Source organism: Ostrinia nubilalis, chromosome 4 (assembly GCF_963855985.1).
Source record: "Ostrinia nubilalis chromosome 4, ilOstNubi1.1, whole genome shotgun sequence".
Classification (NCBI taxonomy): domain Eukaryota; kingdom Metazoa; phylum Arthropoda; class Insecta; order Lepidoptera; family Crambidae; genus Ostrinia; species Ostrinia nubilalis.
Genome location: NC_087091.1, coordinates 244212 through 265477, shown reverse-complemented (window position 1 = coordinate 265477; position 21266 = coordinate 244212). Strand labels below are relative to the sequence as shown.

Here is a 21266-nt window from a genome sequence, read left to right as displayed (position 1 = left end):
CTTCATAGCAATGTCTTGTAGCCTAGGCAGAGTGTATCTGCCTCAGCTATACCTTATTGTTAGAAGTAAATAAATTAATACTTATACATTTTTATATTTTACTTGGAAGAAGACAACACTTATGAACACTTTATTTGAATAAATCGCCAAATATACCACCGCGGAGACCCCAATCGCGTCTCTGCGTTCCATTGAATCGTATGAGCGTATGGATTTTTTGCGTTATTTTTCACAATTTCTATTTTTAAAAATTACCTATCGATAGCCTACTTTATTCTGATGAATAAATGTCATTACAAGTTTTTCTCTAAAACTGATAGTTTGTCTAGAAAAAAATATTTTCTATCCACACAGTACGCCGGCAGCGTTCGGATCGGATATAGTGACGTCATCGTCCCCGCGCCGGGCGGTCAGTGAACTTTTTTAGTAATTTGGCCATAACTTCGTCAATTTTTGTCGTAGAACAAAAATTTTTGGACTGTGTATTAAGGATTTCTTAGCCCTATAAATCTGCATTCACAGCTAAAAATCGAAATGATCCTCATTATCTGCGTGCTGTCGCTTTGCCCACATTTAAAGTTAAATAAGTAAATTAAGTATCTCTATTACAGCGAATGTTTTTAATTCGTCTAGAAACAGTTAAGCAATGATAATTCTACATATTTCAAATAAGTATTTTTGCATAATGTACCTAAGTGCTTAATTTACCGATTATTATGAATCATGAGTATTACCTATTCTGAAATTCAGCGACATTTTATGAATTGTCCGATAAACGCTCGTGAAAATTACGTAAAAGTTAAATTAAAAATAGGTATTCTTGATTTGCATGAAAAATGACCTACAACTTCAAATAATTAATACATAGTATTTTTTCTTATCATAAGTACAGTATATTATTATTCATCCTGCCTTTGATTTAGAATCTTACAAATGATTTTATGAAAACAAGACAGTTCTATAGTAGTATAACAAAAGAAAAGGTATTATTGAACATATTTTAATTATTTAGAAACTTAGGAACCTTTTAAATTACGTTACGAAGGTGATTTATCAATTGAAGAAATCGCCCTGCGCTCCATATTTCATACACATCGAACGGCAATAAAACTAATTTAAATGACCAATTTGTACGTGTTGCGCGCTCGTCGATCACGATGCGATCGGCTGTCAATGACAGCCGCCGTAATATGGATTTTATTAAACCTAGCCAACTCTACGCGGTGTGTCAAACCAACCACAAGACCCTAAGAATTTGTACTTTGACGTAAGCTCCAACAGGTTCGAAAGAATTTAGACCGTAAAATAAAGAAAGAAGGTTGACAATACATCGAGAGGATGAAAATTTGGTTTGGAGAGTTTGGTAGCGGTAACATCTGCTTTTATTTACGTTTTGGCTCGAAACCGGCACAATAGGCCGGCGGACAGCCACAATAGCACCCAAAGTACAGTCGACTGCGAAAAGATATTGCGTGAATGGACACCCTATTGCTTGTATCTAGGGAATTCTAAATGTGTAATTTTTAGGGGCGGACTGTACTAACCCTCGCGGGTTTTATGGGCAAAATAGCAAATACCGAATGACCTTTGGTCTTGGCCCGCGCCGAATTCGCTTGGGCCGCAAAAACCCATTGAGCTTCGAGTTAGATCGCTTTATGGCTCCCCGCGTGGATTAGTTACAGGAGTTTCGTGATAGGGTAATGTGAAAGGTGTGTTTTGTTGTTGTTCTCGAGCTTTGGCTCTTGTGTGTCAACTGTAACAGCTTTGAATAGAGAAAATATTTGAACCACAAACATTTTAACTTATTTCGAAGGAAGGGCACAGTTTAATTAATTTATTGCACTGCAATTCATCTTCCTACAATCGGTAAATTAAATTGCTACCTATAAAGTCGATGAAAGCGAATCCACGCAGTGCTCTGTTCAATCCGACCGCAGATAAGTAAGCACCATCAATTAGGTACATTAAGTGGCCGGGACCCCACACTAGACATAATTGCACGATTAAAATGCTCTCCGCAGTCAAAACTCGCGGTGCATATGCGCGGCCGCGGCATATGGCCGACCCCCGCCAACGACAAATTACTCTTTAGGCTTTACATCCACTCAATCTGTGCGAAATTTTATGTTTAGCCGCGAGTGGAGCAGTGGCAAACGCTTTTTTTTTTCATAAAGCTGTGATTCCAATGCCGAAGCGGAAAATCTGCCAAAAAGTGAAAGTAGTGCATTCACAGTAAATATCGCCTTGTACAGGGTCAGGCAGAGATATTATACTCGTACTTTAAATTGTATGATGTTTATAAAATCAAAATTTATACTAAAATATGTAAAGAAAGTTAATGATAATAAATATGGAACTTTTTTTTGGATATTTCCAAAGCCCAAAGTTATCTCTACATTTGCAAAATAAAACAGCAAAGAAACTAATAGGACGTCGGTAAGAGAAGTAGCGTCGGCATGGTCGCATGGCACATCCCCTGGACTCTCGGCCTAACTCGAAAGATTGCCATCAATGAGACGTACAAACTGTCCAATCCATTACGAACAAATGGTGTTATTTGAGCCGCGAGCGCGCGTTAATCGAAGATCATTATCGGCGATTCAATCAGAAACGTGATTAAAAGCGATTTAGTGCGTCATATCTCAGCCGCAGACGCAGTGCGCCTGCGCATGGCTTCCGTGCCGGCGACTCACAGTGGTCTGAAAATGAAGCTCCCATACCATAGAAACTTAATGTCAGAAATTAATAAATAAAAATATGTATTGTGTTTAGTATACCTCCCTTTGTTTTACTAATATAGTATGAACGGTATGAGTAGCTCCATGTGTGAGAAAAAAAATATTTTTATTTTTTTTGTATGGAAAAAAACACTTAAAGTGGATTTTTTTTAAACTGAATAGAACTGAAGGGCTGGTACTCACATGAGCTATTGCACCATACATGGCGATCAAGATGACATACAATTCTTGTGCCGTTGGGTGCCGCTTTGCACGTAGCAAGCTTTGGAAATTTTGAATTTTCGGTAGGTGATCTTTCAAGTCTTTGATGTTATTTTATGAAGTTTCAATACGCTTTCAATACGAGAATAATATGTAAATTAATACTCATATAACTAGGAATATACTAGGGATGTTTTTAAATGATTTTTATTTTGAAAATATAAAAAAATAAAAAGTTTAATCATTGAATGAAGTAACCAACCAGTTGGTAACTGACATTGTTATTAGTTACTAACCTGCTATTGACGTTTTAATGAAAATAATAGAAATCAATATTGATTAAATAAACAACTTAAAAAATCGAACTGCCTAATAGGCCAATAGAATTACATTTGAAATCGGAAATAATTCCTACAAACAATTTTATTGTTTTAATGGCTTCATTTGTTACCCATTAAGACTATCCTAAATTTTCGACTTTGACGGAGTTGTGCTTAAGTGGTGGAGGGCCCCCCGAAAGGGGCGTTTTTTCGGTTTTACGGTTATAACGCGTAAAGGACTTACCCTATCAAAAACTGGTCTTCGTGACGGTTGAAGGGCATTTTTATTTGATAACATTACCTATGTATGTCCGTAAACATATACATTTATTTACTAAGAAAAGTGACGTCCACTCATTTAACACGAGACATAAGAATAAACTTGCTGTTCCATCATTTAGGTTGCATAAAATAGGTAATTCATTCTTGGGGAAATGTATTACCATATTTAACAAAATACCACACAACCTTGTCGAATTGCCAATAAACAAATTTAAGATACATATAAAAAATACCCTTATGTCCAAAGGGTACTACAAGGTTCGAGACTATATTTGTGGCAAACCGAACCTCTTTGCCTTTTATACTTTTTTATTTTATTTTTTTAAGAATAAATCTGTTTTTTGATAGCTGTCTGGTAAGCAACGTCTCGAAATTAAACGCGAATAATTTACTTGGATATTTTCTTATATTTTTCACTCCTTTACCTCTGATCCCTCACTGTCCTCAACAATATTGATGACAAGGATGCGTGGTCAGTTCAGTCTGCACATATTTGATGTACTTAAATTTGACTATTCTTACCGTTAGATAATTCCTGGCAATAAGTGGTGACTGAGTTTGTTCCGGCGTTTCTTCTCAGCACTTGGCATATGTTTGTCTCGAAGCGCTGGTAGGGCCCAAAAGATAAGGAGACATGTAAAGTGCCCCATAAGGGCTACCTTTTCTTTTTTTTTATTTTCTATTGACGTTCATAAGTGCCACTTGTGGTCTAAACTGAATAAATATTTTTGATTTAGATTTTGATTTTGATTTAATCCTGCATTGAATAAGACTAAATTCATATGTTTTGGACAAACCGTTCTCGTGCTTATCTTCGAAAAAGTACAAAATGTACGTATAATTAATGACCCTCTCTACGTCCAATGGCTCGTCACTCGCAGGCTCCCAAGCCTTGTGAAGGGCCGACTCAACCAGTTTAACCCTGTCAAGGCTTAAGAGCTGGATGTACCTATCCTTGTTCGTCCCAGCCATTCCTTAACTGCGGTTACTGCACGTCTTCCTTGGACTCTCCTGAACACCTCTGTGTTACCAGGCATCGATTAGGCAACGGTATCGAATGGCTGGGACGAACAAGGATAGGCGCATCCAGCTCGTAAGCCTTGACAGGGTTACACTGGTTGAGGCGGTCCTTTTCAAAACTTGGAATCCTGCGGGTATCGAGCCATTGGACGTGGAGAGGATCATTAATTATACGTACATTTTGTACTTTTTCGAAGATAAGCACTAGAACGGTTTGTCCAAAACATATGTATTTAGTATTATTCAATGCAGGATTAAATGCCCTTCAACCGTCATGAAGACCAGTTTTTGATAGGGTAAGTCCTTTACGCGATATAACCGTAAAACCGAAAAAACGCCCCTTTCGGGGGGCCCCCCACCACTTAAGCACAACTCCGTCGAAGTCGGAAATTTAGGATAGTCTTAATGGGTAACAAATGAAGCCATTAAAACAATAAAATCTTATGTGGGAATTATTTCCGATTTCAAATGTAATTCTATTGGCCTATTAGGTAGGCAGTTTGATTTTTTGTTGTTTATTTAATCAATATTGATTTCTATTATTTTCATTAAAACGTCATTAGCAGGTTAGTAACTAATAACAATGTCAGTTACCAACTGGTTGGTTACTTCATTCAATGATTAAACTTTTTATTTTTTTATATTTTCAAAATAAAAATCATTTAAAAACATCCCTAGTATATTCCTAGTTATATGAGTATTAATTTACATATTATTCTCGTATTGAAAGCGTATTGAAACTTCATAAAATAACATCAAAGACTTGAAAGATCACCTACCGAAAATTCAAAATTTCCAAAGCTTGCTACGTGCAAAGCGGCACCCAACGGCACAAGAATTGTATGTCATCTTGATCGCCATGTATGGTGCAATAGCTCATGTGAGTACCAGCCCTTCAGTTCTATTCAGTTTAAAAAAAATCCACTTTAAGTGTTTTTTTCCATACAAAAAAAATAAAAATATTTTTTTTCTCACACATGGAGCTACTCATACCGTTCATACTATATTAGTAAAACAAAGGGAGGTATACTAAACACAATACATATTTTTATTTATTAATTTCTGACATTAAGTTTCTATGGTATGGGAGCTTCATTTTCAGACCACTGTGCGACTGGAGCGGAACGTCGGGAACACTATGCGAAGTGGATTAAATTTTTAGGGCTCTGTACTGCTCTTGCTGAAACAGAACCCTTATAAGATCACCTATTTGTTTCGCTATCTGTCACAAGCGGATTTCTAAACTTTAAAACTAAAAGAATTAATTCATGCATGGAAAGACCACATAAATGGTTTATAGAGACGTAATTAATGACCGAATGATAAATTAAAGATATTTTAATGGTTCCATATGAGTAAAATACCACACTTTTTACAAAATTGATTTAAATACTGAAAATGTAGGTTCGGGACCCTCAGCACGCGTGTGTAACTCGCGCTTGTCCGTTTTTTATGGCTAAAACGTTCGCATTTGATTGGTATGATCCTCATCGCGCTAGAACTAATTGCTGATGAGGATTGACGTGATGTAAAGACTGCGACTCGGTAAAAGCAGTGTACAATAATACAGGGTGTTTGGCGGAAAGTTAGACCAACTTCGTGGGTGTATAGGTAAGGTCATTTTAAGAATACAAGTTCGCCCATTTGACCCTAAGCGAGCTACTTTTTTTTAATTGATATATTTTTTTTCCATATTTGAGCTGAAAACTGCTTCAATTTTTTTTCTCGCATGTTTTCAACCGCTTTTTTATTTGATATTAATATCGAATATGTTGTTTTTAGTCAAATAAAATAAATTTTAGATCCAGATATTGATTGGATAGCTAGTTAGAGCCGCCAAAGTTTAACAAAAGTACAAACCACGATAAAAAATTCAACTTGGAATTCGATTTAAAAAAAAAATACAGGTGATAATGGATTGCCAATGATCTTGAAAACATCACTAGCTTCTTAGCTTCTAATAACATATCACATGTAGTAATTAGATATTGAAATTCGTCAAAAATTCAAAGTTTAGGGAAGAAAATGAAATACTAGTACAGAAATTATACATACGCGGCTTACGAGTAGTTCCAACAGGAAACTACCATTGACGTACAAATTGATATTATTACAATACAGTTAGATCGTCCAATTTTAAACAATCAATTAAATCTTCTAAATATTTTCTTTAACTGCAGCTTTAAAATCTTAAGTGTAACTATCATACGTGTAACATTGCTTTTTAATGAAAGTAACAACATTTTATCAACTTTCGATAAACGACAATTTTATTGTATTGAATCAATTTCCATAAAAGTGTCATGTAACCCACTAAACAGACAATCCACAATAGGTCACAAAACCAAGTTTTGATAAAGTGTTCCATCACGAGCGCCGCATTAATCATTCCTCCGAGCCACAAAAGACGCCAAACAAATAATGAATAGCGCCTCGACGTACTATGACGATGGATACACGAGATTGGCTGATAGCAAGATTATTGAAGTTTCCAAAAGACTTTGAACACTGAGTTTTTTATCTGTACGCATTGTAAAACACAATCTGTCTCAGGTAGGTATTGTGCGGAGTCGATAAGGGCCAACAGTCGCGCGAACCCTTTGGTCCCGCCCCCGCGTCGACAAAACGAATTAACATAATAAGATATCGGCCGGTGCAGATGCGACGCGACTTTTACTTTTCGTGTCGTCTTCAACTTTCACCTCGAATAAGGTGATTTACATGTTTTCGATGCACACGTGTCTAGCCGCGGCGGATCGATCTTCCTGCCGATTGTCCGCGACAATGCGCGTGGGTGCATTGTCGTGTGCGCGCTTTGTCCATTGTCTGCCGGGAGCGGGGTGGTACTGTGACACATTTATTTTGGGCCAGTTTTTTACTGCCATTGTATTGGAAATTAGACATTGGAGTTCACGAAACACGATATTATCGTCTCCCTTCGCATCTCTACATCTCCGCATCCTCCCTCGATCTCTCTTTATATGATTTCTAAGCGTGGAGTAATTTAAAACGAACGTTAAAAAACAGGTTAGCTTTCCATTTCTATGATGTAACCGAAAATGCGCCGGGACGAGAGGGGAAGCTGCAGGACTAGCCCGCGAGTGACCGTTAGCGAACGTCTATCAGCTGATTATACAAATTTCTCGGCCGTTGATGAATGAACTCGCGGCTTTGAAAGGGCAGCGCTAGAGATCACAAAAAGATGTCTCAGGGCTGGTTTTATAGTGTTTGTGACCGTTTTATCGATGGCGAGAGGCAGCATCCGGTTCTTGCATTAATCTCACAATGCTCTATGTGGCCGTTTGGTCAAACTAGTTTGGGACGTTTCCCTAGCTCGCCACAATGCACGCCTAATGCCGAGGCTGCATAGTAATCGAATTCCTTTCATTTGACAATAATATTGAACAGGCATTACATTTACAATTTAACGGAACAGAACCGTTGGGAATCAAGTATTTAATATTTTTATTATCAATCTCATCAATAGGGTTAGGGAATTGGACTTCACGGGGGTCCTGGTTTGACTCAGGTGGGATGGGATTCACTAAATTGTGAACTGCTTGTATATCAGTACCAAAGTACATACCTAATGTAGATAGATTTGTTCCAAAACAGATGAAAAACAAAGTTTTAAAAAGTGGTCATAAGTCTCCAGAACGGATTGTGTAATTTATGAACTTGATGCGTGACTACATTATTTGATGTATGATTTAAATAACAGGTGTGTTTTAGTAAACGAGTTAATTTACTCTGTAGCAAATAATCGGTTAATGATTGGGTTGAAATATAATATGTCCTAAATCCTAAAGTGCGGACCACTGGTTAATGCGCTTCTGGTGCACACGCGCATACCTGCATACTGAGTGGTCCTCAATAATATTCCGCGTTAGTTTATGTGCTATTAAACCCGGATAAATATCTCGAACGACGCAATCAAAGTCGAAGCTGCAAATATTAAGTCTGATCCCACGGTTCTAACAGACTCCACCCGATGAGTTGTAAGTTTAAACTGAAGTCGTAGCATTTTTATCCGCTATAAATTATACTTTCTTTAATTTGAAGCCAATATTTTATCGCTCGCAGCGGTATAAAACACGGCCTCTCTTAATTTCTCGCCGCGGACATCGCGTATATTTTTCGTTTAAAGCATTCGAATGTAAACTAGGAGCTACCATAAACCAAATAATTTACATAAAACCTCTAACGGATCTCACGGAACCAGTTCCGAGCATATTAATGTTTGTGATCTATTAGAAAATCGGCAAGATCCACCAAACTTGTTACTCGTGTTTTTCTGTATAGTAAATCTTCTTTAGTACTAATTTCTTTTACCATTTAACTGTCGACTCTTCCAGGAACATGCTTTACAAATACTGATTTACATAATGTTGTAAAATACCGATTAGATTTAGCGCTATGTTTTTGTATTTAATAACCAAAATATTTATCAACAAGCTCCTTTTGGTTTTGGACCAAACATACAATTTCATGTCAGGAAAGATGATAAGACAAATTTTCGTAATTTCGTCAAAGATAGTGCATTAAAAATATCGCGTTACCATTGTGCCCATAGACTTGCGCGGGGGCATGTTCCCAGGATTCCGTTAGCTGTTCACATGGGCGCCGCATCCCTTTCGCGCGAGTCAAGTGATGAGCCAGACAATGCGACCCCAGCAGCCGGCCCTGATCACCAGGTGACAACGTATCTCACGCAGACCCCTCAAAAACACGCTTTAATGCAACCGGTTAAGATTGAAATTCACAATAAACTTAAAGTAATTGAAGATGCTCTATAAACATTTTTGGTGATGATAAATCTCAACTCAATGTTAAAGAAAAAGAATCCATTTTTGATCGCGAGGGACGAATGTTAAGATGATTCCTTTAGATAACAAAGTGCTTAGTGATCTGTAACTAGTTCGACAAACAAGAAAAAAGCTCGGCCACTGCGGCTGTCTATGAGAGTTGGCGCCAAAATAATAATTCTTCCCAAAAATATCTGAGTTTAATAATATCCAGTCTGTCTACATTATTAAATTAAAATGAATATTACTCGTAACTTCTCATTGAGAGCGCAGCGGTCAGTATGAGATAGCTCAAGCCAAATATCGTAACGGTGACAATTGCAAAAATGTTAATTTATGCAAAGGGGAAGTGGAAGCAAAAAAGTTTAAATAAAGATTATGCACCTGAGCGGCGCATGCGCCGGATTGTTTGCAATAGGAGCCGGCGCAGGTATCTGTTGTCACTGTTGAAATTAATTATACAACCATTACAGACGCTCTGGCACGAGCACACACAAAAGCGGCCGCGGCGTTTTTCTTGCCCATCTCAATTTACATTTTGCGAATTACCTGGCTCCCAGTCGGATTAATGATACGCAGTTCTCACGCGCAACTTTCGCAATTACCAATCATGACTGGATTTTTGAGGGTGACAAATTGTGGCCGCGGAACGTTTTCTCAATAATTACTGCTCATCGGGACGTAAACACAAGCTTCCCTGTTTTGCAATTGAATGGTGCCGCTAAAAGAGGATTTGGCTCAAAAAATAATAGAGTTCAACAAAGGCTAATTATACTTTACGCCGACAATGGCGCGCCACCTATAGGGCGGTTTGCTTCCGACGTGTTAATTAGCGGATTTTCTCACCTATGGACAAAGATTATATTTTTTTGTAGCGCTCACGTTGTTTTGTGAGATGTAGTTTTTTGAGTAACTTTTTTAAGATTCCATATTTTTTGCCCGCTTTATTTTTGCAAGCAATTGTCTGAAACTTTCTGTGGGTAATATTTTAGTCGTTCCGGGTGCATGATTTTTGGTAACTTAAAATTTTGTAGCAGACAATAATACGCTGTTAATCCATCCATACCCGTGCATACAACCCAATTATGTAGTTAAAGTAAATTACTTACATGAACAGGGTGTAAGAGACAACTTGATAGCATTTTCTTTGGAAAATGAAAAACCATTTTTTCTCGATTTACAATATTAACTATGCCTGGAAAATGCTCAGATGATACGTTTAGTAATTTATCCCAAAAAACCCCCGAGTGCAGTAATGAAAAATAATAAGGAAAAAATTGAAAATATTTACCTACTGAATTTAAAAGAACGATCGTTTATATCACGTATTTAATGTACCAATTTATAAGTCTAAATGTAGGTAATAAAATTGCAATAAACTAAACTCAATTGATCTGCGTGGATAGACGCGTCGTACCTAAAATTAATTAACAATAATTGTATAAGTTCAATATGCTCTACACGTATTTAGTGTCTCAGTGAGAACAACTATCAAATTACTTAAATATGATTTGTTGTGAATGATTAGGATTTCTAAATAATGATTATTATTTATATGGACTGATTGTAATGAAATAAAAACCAATTTGGATTACATTTATTTAGCTACAAATCTTTGTCAATTAAACTAATAAATTGTCGTTTACGGTTTCTTATTGTTGTAAGCCGCCGCTACGCAATGTGTATGACTTTTAAAATATTCTAAATGATATTTGTGAAAGCTCTAGCAGGGCCATAATAATGAACCTATTAGGTAGTTGTGCTTTCTTGACACTAAATATTGTCATCGATGCCCACAGTTACGACTAATTGCTGAGGTACTAATTATTATTGGGGGCTGGAATTCGAAATAAGGTGTTAATGACGAGGAGCCAGTGGAAGCCACGGTCTCTGCAGGAGCCGAGGAGTGTCGCAGGCGCTGACCCGGCACCTGTGCCATTGTCTTGTCACTCGCGCACCTGCCACTCCAGCGGGACCCGCTAATGATGTATTAGACAATTAAACGTGCCACTCTTTTGTTTTACGCATGAGACCATTTCTGGCTGGCTGCCGTCACTGTCCAGTGTCGCCAATGAAAAATTGCGACGACAGCTCCAGATAATTAGATTAATTAAGCAACACATTGCTAATGATACGTGTATGTTCATCAAATATTTAAGAAAGAAGTTTATATAAATTTTTATTTTGGATTTCATAATGAGTTACCTAACTCACTTTTAATTTTATTTGGTGCCATCATATTTGCGATTTGAATAGAGCAAATCAATTGATCGCCGCTGGCCGCGGTAGTCGTCGTTTGTCGCACAATGGGCGAGGAGTGCTCGCGGGAAACCAAACCAAACAAAATCAAAACCGGATTTCCAAAATCCCGTTCGGTCGCATTGGAAAGAAATGCTGTTTTCGATTTCTATTCGATTGTTTGTTTTTTCGATCCATTGTTGGTCTGTCGGGGCTGCGACACGCGTACCCATTTTTGCAAAGTCTATTCCATTGTGTTGGCTCGAATGACATTTGACGGACGAGCGCTGACGCCTGCCGCGGGCGACACGGCTCCTGTGAGGTCACCAGCAGATCTTACATTCGTTTGCGATCGCAAAAAACTGATGGCTCCCATATTCCCGATCCGTCCCCGCCGCGGCCGCAACATTACGAGAACAAAAATTGGGCACAAAGACGAACACCCCAGGCTACGCAACGGGATTCCTGTTATCATATTGGATCCCGTCATCGTCGTCTAAATTGCTTTTTGTGCGGTGTAAAAGGAACGAGACGCCTCCTCGGTCAACCATCGCTCGGAGCAACATTCGACCGATTTTGTTTTAAGGGCTCTGTACCCCTTTTCTTACCTGCCTCGGACGGCTCTACCATTCCTTTGTATGTATTGCACATTGCGTGATTTGATCCATTATTTCAAACAATGGCACTGTAGTTTGGATTTCCAAAAATATTTGCTTAATTAGTAATTAAAGACGTAATTAAAACCAAAAAGTGATTTATAGTTACTTTTTTTAATATTTCTTGTGAAATTTATAGAAATTGTGACATGTTGTTTTGACAATCCTGGGTCTATGAAGTAGAATATTGTAAGGAGCTTAGGTATGCGAGTAACGGTCGATGTGTATTCTAGCATTATGACGGATGCCATTGAGCATAGCCGCGCGATTGTGAGGATACGGGTCCGTTACATGCGAAGGTTATCAAACGGCGACGCAAGCGCTCGCCGGCGCGCCAATTATGCCCTGCGCACGCGCCTCCAAAAAAACACCACCGGGCCATCCGAACCATTTTTTAAAAGCCCCAACTTAAATAATAATGCAGTAACACGCGAGAGTATTCGCAAAATGCGATCCGCGAATTTCGTTTCCAAATTCCGCCGGGGCCAGACTTTCGGTTTCGTTTTTTGCCGTGACTATTGTCTGTTTATCTTTAGATTTGTGTTTCTGCATTCGGGGCTTTGTCGGTGTCGGGTCGCATCGGGAGCCTGCGGGTCGTGGCTACATTCAAATTTGATAAACCCGTTTGTTAATTGGTTTCCCGTAAGTCCCGCGCTGTCAGCGGCCGCGTCCGCTCCAGTCACCGTAAAAGAATGCAAAATCTGTCTGCTCCAAGTCCCGAGGTTTAATATAGCAGACGCATCATGTATAGCTATAATGAAGTGCCCAAAGTTTTTGTGTCGGGCGCGATTAGGCGCTCGCGGCGATGCGAGGTCGCGTACCTCGCCCCTATCATTACTAAAAACGATCCTAATAATATAATAGTCCTGTCACAGACCTTCGAAGGAAAAAGTTTTTAAAGGACAATTTTCTTAAGAGCCCTTAATAGGCGATAAAGTTTGGCAGTCGTTTAGAAAATTTGATAGTTTATTTATTTTTGTCGCTTCCCTGATATTTTGGGTCGTTTAATTTGAATAGGGGTATCTTTTGTGTAGCATCTGCGTTTTGATGTCTATGATTATTTCTAAGCGTTCCACAATGTCGTCGATGTTAGCATGAGAATAAATCGTGGTAGTTAGCGCTGGTGATAAGTTTAGGAGGACAGGCCGAGGATCTCAGCCGATAATCGTGTGCGTAGGTATGTGGTGTCTGCGCCCGCGCCGGCGGGCAAATGGCACATTTGTATTGTTCATTACGGAGCCCGGAGGTGAGAGATGTTGGCGCGGCCGCCGCGGCGGGGGGCAGGGCTGTCGAGTCCTCGGCAACTTTGCTCAGCCCTCGACAAATGCTTGTAGAACACTTCAACGAAGGGAATTCACTTATCTCGATATTCGATGAAATCTTTTCCGTGCATCCGAGGGGAAACTTGAGTGCAGTTAAGAGTTGTCTGCGTGTGCGATTCCGAAATGATTGACATGGAAGAATACTTGCATCTAACAAAACTGCGAAAAACTGCAAGTACTAACTAAGAATGTTATTTATTTGAAGTAGGAAGTTACGAAAATTGTCGACATTGCGTAATGAAAGTTGGAAAAGTCTGAAAGGCAGTGGAACGTGATGTTCATTGCCTATCACCGTGAAGTATGAGATAAACGCATCCTGCATATAGCAAAATGTGTCCTATAAAACAAGATATCCAGCTAAGACAGTGGCAAATAGATTGCCAAGACATTTTATTAGATATTATTATAAGATAGAATTTTCTTTGAGTGCTCTAAAAGGAATGTTCTAGTTTAGTCAGCTTTAACTACCAAAAACTTGTCCAGAAGGCACACCTCGTATATCGAGTCCAGGCCAGCCCTGGTGGTGTCGAGGCACCGGGGGTCCTCGGGCGCGTCGGTGCGCGTTGATTTGTGCGCGGACTCCCGCCGACTGTATTTGTACAACGCGCGTGGGACGCCGCCCGCGCACCCCGCCCCGGTATCGCCTGTCAATCTGCTACGTCATGCCTAACAAGACTCTGGGTTTACAACGTCATCACTACCTCTTGGGGACATGAACTGAAGTCCTTTTTTGTTTTGATTAAAACCCAGTGCTTGCACCTCTTCCAATATCACTTGCCAGTACCTTCTCATTGGCAGGATTGTAGAGATCGTCTCACACAACGTAGACACTAACCATAGTAGATATCGAGTGGATGGATTCATCTTTCGACTTTGGATTTTGTTTGATGCCATATTCTTCACACATGGCTGAGGATTCCTAGTGAAGCTCGCTTCCACCTTCGGCCAGGTGAGATACAGGCCAAGAGCTTCCTCGTTGTGGATAAAAAAACATAGTATCAAAAGCAACAGATGTCTCCCATCACAACTCATAACCTGCCTCACTGACGTAAGATGAAAGCCGCCGGTTACCACACCCCTGTCGGTGCCGGTCGTGATCAGCTCTGCCACCACTTTCGCTAAACACCATCAGTCAAGATCATTCGGTTTTGGGCGCAAGGTGCTCACCGATAATCATTTTTAGCGTATCATGTCATTAAGTTTGTCGTTGATTTATACTGAGTTAACAGTTGCCAATAGAGTTGAAATGGAAGCAAAAAGTTTGACTTGGTAACAAGGCAAGCCGATGCTATGATGCGTTTTCCGATATCAACCAAGTTACATGATCCTAGTCGTGCTCGTTCTATCCAATTTTATGATATTTATAAACCAGCCTTTCGATTTTACCTTTTAACTGAGCGATTTAATTGCTGGTCCTGCTAAGTCGGCAGCCTCGTTTACAAGCTCGCCAGCCAAGTTGTAACAGACGCTACGTGAGTGAAACCTTACGTTTTGGATATCAACGTATTTTCCAATCGAGCCGAAATTAGAAGGCTAAGTCAACTTTGGAACCGGTCAACATAAAATTGGAAACCAACTGTAGTCTGTGTTGCGCAAGAGTCGATTTACCAGTTTGGCGCGGGCTCGCGTGGGATCTATGGGGCCCGCGCGCAACGGCGGCCGGCGCAGGCGCGTGCGAGGCGCTTACGACCTTCCTCCGTGGCGCACAGATTTATTTAGACTGTCACTTTATTGCCGCGGATTAGGAATCTCGTTGACATAAATTATTGTGTGTATACCACTTAAAATATGGCCAGTTACTTGGGCGTTAAACGCAGCACATCTACTAAGTTCAAGATATATGGTGCTGATAATATGTGAAAACTTATCCGCAGCTAATGAATCGTTTGGTCCACTTAGATCCAGTGACAATTACCAAACCACCTGTTTATACAATTAGAACTCATAATCATTAAAAAGTTAATCTTGTAACTAGATAGCTGTAGCTTAAAAAAAGAAACATTAAGGTAATATTTATAAACGCTACAAACATTTTATTGTAGACACATTTAAATTATAGTTACGGGTTTCAACCCATCAATTTTAAATTATGGCCAATTTTGGGGATTGTGGCACTATAAAGAGTCACGGTTGAAAGTTGTGAAATTCGTCAATCATCATTATAGATAACCCTTACATTTTACAGCCTTTCTAAAATCAATTAAGGACTCGACGATATGGAACCTGTTTAGTTAATTTCGTCCGAGTGCAATCCGCGCGTTCACGTGAAATAATCGTATATCGGAGGTTTTATGCCGGCGCGGTATTTAGATCTTAATTCCGGATCACGCGCATAACTGTCAAGTAACTCGGGATTACTGGCTTTTTAACATTTTCCGTAACCTTTCTCTCGCCGCCTGCCGTCCGCTGTCCCCTGTGGTCTGCGTGACTGCGACATTAATGCGTTTTTAACATAGTCCGCGGTTCGATGAACTGTGCCGAATTATGGGAAATACCAAGTAGAGTGATTTACTGGCCGTAGCGATAGCGAATTTCGTAAATACTAGGATTGACTTCCATGTGCGGAGATCATGTTTTATGATGATACTTTCCAGTTAAGTTATAGGCAATAAACTGTGCCATACAGATAAAGTTTTAATATGTCTAACTGTGTTAAGATGATTCGTAAACACGAGTAACTCGTTGCAATAACTTGATGGACGACTAGTTTATGTAAAAATTAAGTTGCATTTATGTGAATAGTTAATAACTTACTGGCTGCAACCAGATTTTGATTAATTATTGCGTTATACTTAATGTATATTTAAAAAGTTAAAGTTTTGATTCGTCTTTATTGACATCTGATTTTTTTTTGAACAAAGTTACCTGTACGAGAGATATTTTAGTAGTTGCTTTATTCCCTAATTACTCCTCATAATGTCAATTGGCAATAGAGTCCGTATGGAGCGTGTAATCGGCCCTAATAGGAGCCGGGACAGCCGCGGCAAGGGTGCCGTCCGTATTGATGGCGCGTATTCATCATACCACATTCGGGACACCTGCTGTTAGTGCGGGACGCCTGCGCATGCTGAGCGAGAGCAGCCAAGACAAAATAAGCTAATGCTATAAAAGACCTGCCTTCTAATAAACTTGACAAAAATGTTCCTATACTACTGGTACATAACCTCTATATTTTAAAAAAACTAATCCAGGGGAATGTCAAATCAATGCCCCGGTAAACCTATGCTACCTAGCTCTTACTCACCCCTCGCTTAATACAATCGAATCGAATAAGAATACAATCTCAAGGATAATAACTAAAAATTGTTAAAAACGAATGCTCAACAAAACAATAATTGTTCAAAATGAGTTTGCTGTTGTCATTAGCGCGTGGCCCGGATGAGCGGTATCTGTCAAATTAATACTATATCTCAGGCTCTGGGCCTGACCCTAATGCTTTATTTGTTCGCCGGATTGATGGCTTCGACGCCGTTTTTTCTGGTGTTTCGTTTTCAATCAGAGGTTTATGACAACGACTTAATGTTTTCGTATTTGAAAGATTAATCACGCCTTTGAGTTATTGGTTTCTCACTGAGCAAATAAATTCCTTTCAAAGTTATGAGCACACGTTCATCAAAATCAAGGGCTAAGAATGCTGTCTTGTTAAAAAAACAAAAGTTCGTAAATATCTGGCACAATAAATTGAAATATAAAAAGAAGTAGCACAAAAACACAAAAATGAAAATAAAACATTAAGGCTGGGTTGCACCATCTTACTTTAACAAACGTCAGAAATCTGTCATACAAAAAGCACCGCTTATCGTCATAGTTACCGTTAACGGTAGTTGGTGCAACTCAGCCTAAGTGAAATAAACTTATTCTAACCACTTACCTTACTGCACCTTCTTTTGTCGGCAGGCTCGGCTCGACGTCAGCAGCAGTCAGCAGTCGTCGAATGTGTCGCCGGCATGTCTCCTGAAATTCAGAAAAAATTATTTTAATTCAGTATTTCAGTCAGTCAAATTTTAGTAGCGTGGGCAGGCCGCCTACTAGGAGGACCGACGATCTAGTAAAGGTCGGAGGAAGAGCCTGGATACGGGCAGCGCATGACCGTTCATTGTGGAAAACCTTGGGGAGGCCTTTGTCCAGCAGTGGACGTCATTTGGCTGAAACGAACGAACGAAATAATTTTAATTCATTTGTTTTGCCATCTGAACCATGTTGATCCAGTTCACAGGCCACAAGTTTGAGTACCTATCTACTTTTACATCACATAACAATTTGATAGAATATTCATATTGATTTTAGTAGCTCAGTAAAAAAAAACTTAGTTACTAACCTTGGATGTTTAGGAACTCCGAACTTCCATAGTATATTATTAACAATATCGTTTCAATGCCCATGTAAATTAACTGCAAGGATGACACACTGCTTATAATACGTCCTTGTGCAACAAGCAATACCTGAAAACAATAAAAACTGTAACTCAAAAGAAATAATGTAAACATTACAATTAAACAAAATTTGCATGTTGATTTTAATAACTCAAAAAAATGAACAATGACTAACCATGAACGTGGTAAGGGCATAATATCACAATTCCATAAATATATCTCATATAATTCCAGACCATACCGTTTCAATGTCCATTCAAATTGACTGCAAGGTCGACACACAACATATAAGTCTTCCATATTTAACAAGAAATGAGTATCTGAAAACACAATATAAATTGTAAGACAAAAGAAAAAAATTCAACATTGCCATTGTGTCTGACAATTAAATTATTTTATTAGATTTAGGTTAATCAAGAATTATTGGATAGCCCACAAGTTTGAGTACCCACGATTACAGTTTTTAATCATTACATTTAGATAGAATGTTGAATTTAGTAGCTCGGTAAAAAATATTATAACTAACCTTGAACGTGATTAGGAACTCATAATACCCATGACGCATTTGAAATAACTTCACACCATAATCGTTTCAATGTGCATTCAAATTCACTGCAAGGTCCTCACACTGCCTAAAAGTCGTCGATATTCAACAAGCAATATATGAAAACACAGTTTAATGTAATTCAAAAGAAAAATTAGCACAATACAGCAGTTACACAAAATATTTCCGCACTGACTTGACGCCGCGCAAAGACAAACTGACGACACGGTACCGCACGACGCGGGTGTGGCGGAAAATATGCGCTTACCCGCTACAAATTTATAAATTTTTTAAATATAGGTGAAGTACAGTTAACGCCACTCTCTTGTTAGAAACAAACAACAATTTGTTTTCTTCTATGAAAATTATTATATTCGTACAAATTATCATAAACTTTTTTTTATTATTTCATGTATTTGGTAAAAGAAAAATATAATAACCGGTTCTTTAGAACCTTAAAATGTTGTGGATCATAATTGATACTTAACATCGTTGTTTCGAACAAAGAGATCACTTACCAGGTGTCTTCAGTCCACATTATCATTAATACAATTTCCCCAAAGTCCTGACAAGCGTGCAGACACGCCATGCAGTGCCGCTGGCGGCGCGGGCGCAGGTGTGGCGCTGGCGTCGGACCTGTTGTAAAATAAACCTTAATTTAATACCTTACAGTACAAACTGTAAGGTGTTTTAGTGCACGAAAAATCCGTATTTTAAAAAGGGTTGACCGCATATATGCGTGCGTGACGCTCTACGGCTTTTAGCCAATACTTGGCCAGTTTGTTTAAGGGCAATTGCCTCGTGGCAGGAAATGTCACTCATTAGCTAAAGCGATGTTTTCAGTCATAGTGCGTGTGGGGTATGTAAGAACTATTGTCATAGTTTATGGGCAGGAAGGAGGTTAAAAAATAGGACCCTCCCTTACTTGAGTAACAAAGTGTTGTAATTAAATAAATAAAGGAGAATAACATTTATACGAAGAAAATCTGTGTTTAAATACCTCATTTTTCAAATATACAGTACAGTTAAATTAAACTCATGTTAACCGGTAAGTGCACCATGGTGACATGTAGATCTAGTTCTGTGCATTTCCATTTTAAATAATTTACTCTGGAACCATTTGACAGTTAGGCCAGAGCAGCCCGCGGACCAATCGCAGGCAAGTGTTGCCATTGGCACGTAATTGGTCCATATTCAGCGAGCATTCCGGCCACATTCGTGCGCACACGCACGCGAGGAATCTCAACGCTAACGTGCGCGAAGGGCTGCTTTAGGGCTTAGCTGTGGGCATCTAGTGTTCGTAGCATGCCTATAAATGGATAATTAATAAATTTCTAAGTCATTTGTTTGCTTAGGAACTTTCTTTAGCAAGTCCAGTTTACATGTTTTTATTTTTTCTTTAAACATCAAAAATTCACGAAACAAACTAAATAATTTTACAATGGAATCAAATACCTACGTTGTAATTAAAGAAGTGCCCTGTCTCTTTTATCTTATTGAGTTGAAATTAAAGTCGATACGAGTGGATGTTTGTCTGCAAACAAAGAGACCTACCCTCCTTTCCATTCGGTTTACTAAGTACCGCTGTTCAACAATCCCAACTAATATTATAAATGCGAAAGTAACTCTGTCTGTCTGTCTGTCTGTCTGTTACGCTTTCCCGCTTAAACCTCGCAACCGATTTTGATGAAATTTGGCATAGAGATAGTTTGAGTCCCGGGAAAGAACATAGGATAGTTTTTATCCCGGTTTTTGAAACAGGGACGCGCGCGATAAAGTTTTTCTGTGACAGACAAAATTCCACGCGGGCGAAGCCGCGGGCGGAAAGTAGAAGCTCATAAATGTTCAGAGACCACATGCTCGCTTCTTTTTTTTTGGAAAATAATTTTACTACCTATTATTTCAAGAAATATTCAGGCCTCGAAGCGCTTAGTTTAGCTATTGGTTCAATGAAGACATGCCAGATGCCTTAGATAGATAGATAGAGAGGAAGATTTTTAACATTGGGCCCAGGTACAACTCTAAGTGGGGCTGTACCTGATTCATACAATGATATCCAACATTGACACAGCTAGGCAGATGACAATGTGTGGTCAAAACTTAAGTACTCCCGGAGCCGGCCTAAGGTCCCCGGACACAGCTCACACGTCTAATATATCAGCGCGCGACAGCTAATAGTGCGCGCGCACGCAGCCGCCGGCAGCGCCATCTGTGGAATCGATATCGCGCAACCGCCGCGGGCCCACGATTTATTGCCTTTATTAATTTTACTTACTAAACTTAGCTCTGATACTTGTACGCACGGTTTTTACTAAGAAATTGAAGCTAAAATTATCCACCCTAAGGTTTTTACATTAATTAGATTTTTTTCTGCTGCTGCATGCAACTTTCAATCGATCGCCACAAAACTTTTTGTAGTTTTTGTATCTCCTACTTTTCACATTAGTCTTTTATTTATGACAAAATTAAAGTAACTTTTGTCAGTGAATTTGCCCATGTAATTTCAGTCTGCCACATAAGCTCTTCAATAACTATTTACTTTTAGCAAAAGCATTATTTTAATAATAAATCAGTCGATAATAAATTTTAATTTCGCAACAAAAATATTTGAATTTTTTGTTATAGGAACAAAACTTGTAGCGGACTGTATTTTAGAAACATCTCGAATGATACAGAAATTGGTAACTTTTCAAAACTACCTACAAAATATTTTTAAAATTTATACGTATCTTTGAATGCAAGTTCTTTGCTCCGAAGCGCCTACAAT

At 38.9% G+C, this 21266-nt stretch overlaps 1 long non-coding RNA gene across 1 annotated transcript in view; it reads right to left on the bottom strand.

Annotated features, from left to right (window-relative positions):
- LOC135088474 (uncharacterized) overlaps nt 1-18017 on the bottom strand; it is a 218731-nt gene extending 200714 nt beyond the window's left edge. The window contains exons 1-2 of the long non-coding RNA XR_010261046.1: nt 17901-18017; nt 17454-17536 (exon numbers count right to left, since the gene is read on the bottom strand). This is a non-coding gene — a long non-coding RNA (uncharacterized LOC135088474). The remainder of the gene's footprint in view (nt 1-17453; nt 17537-17900) is intronic.
- Between the last annotated feature and the right edge of the window lie 3249 nt (nt 18018-21266).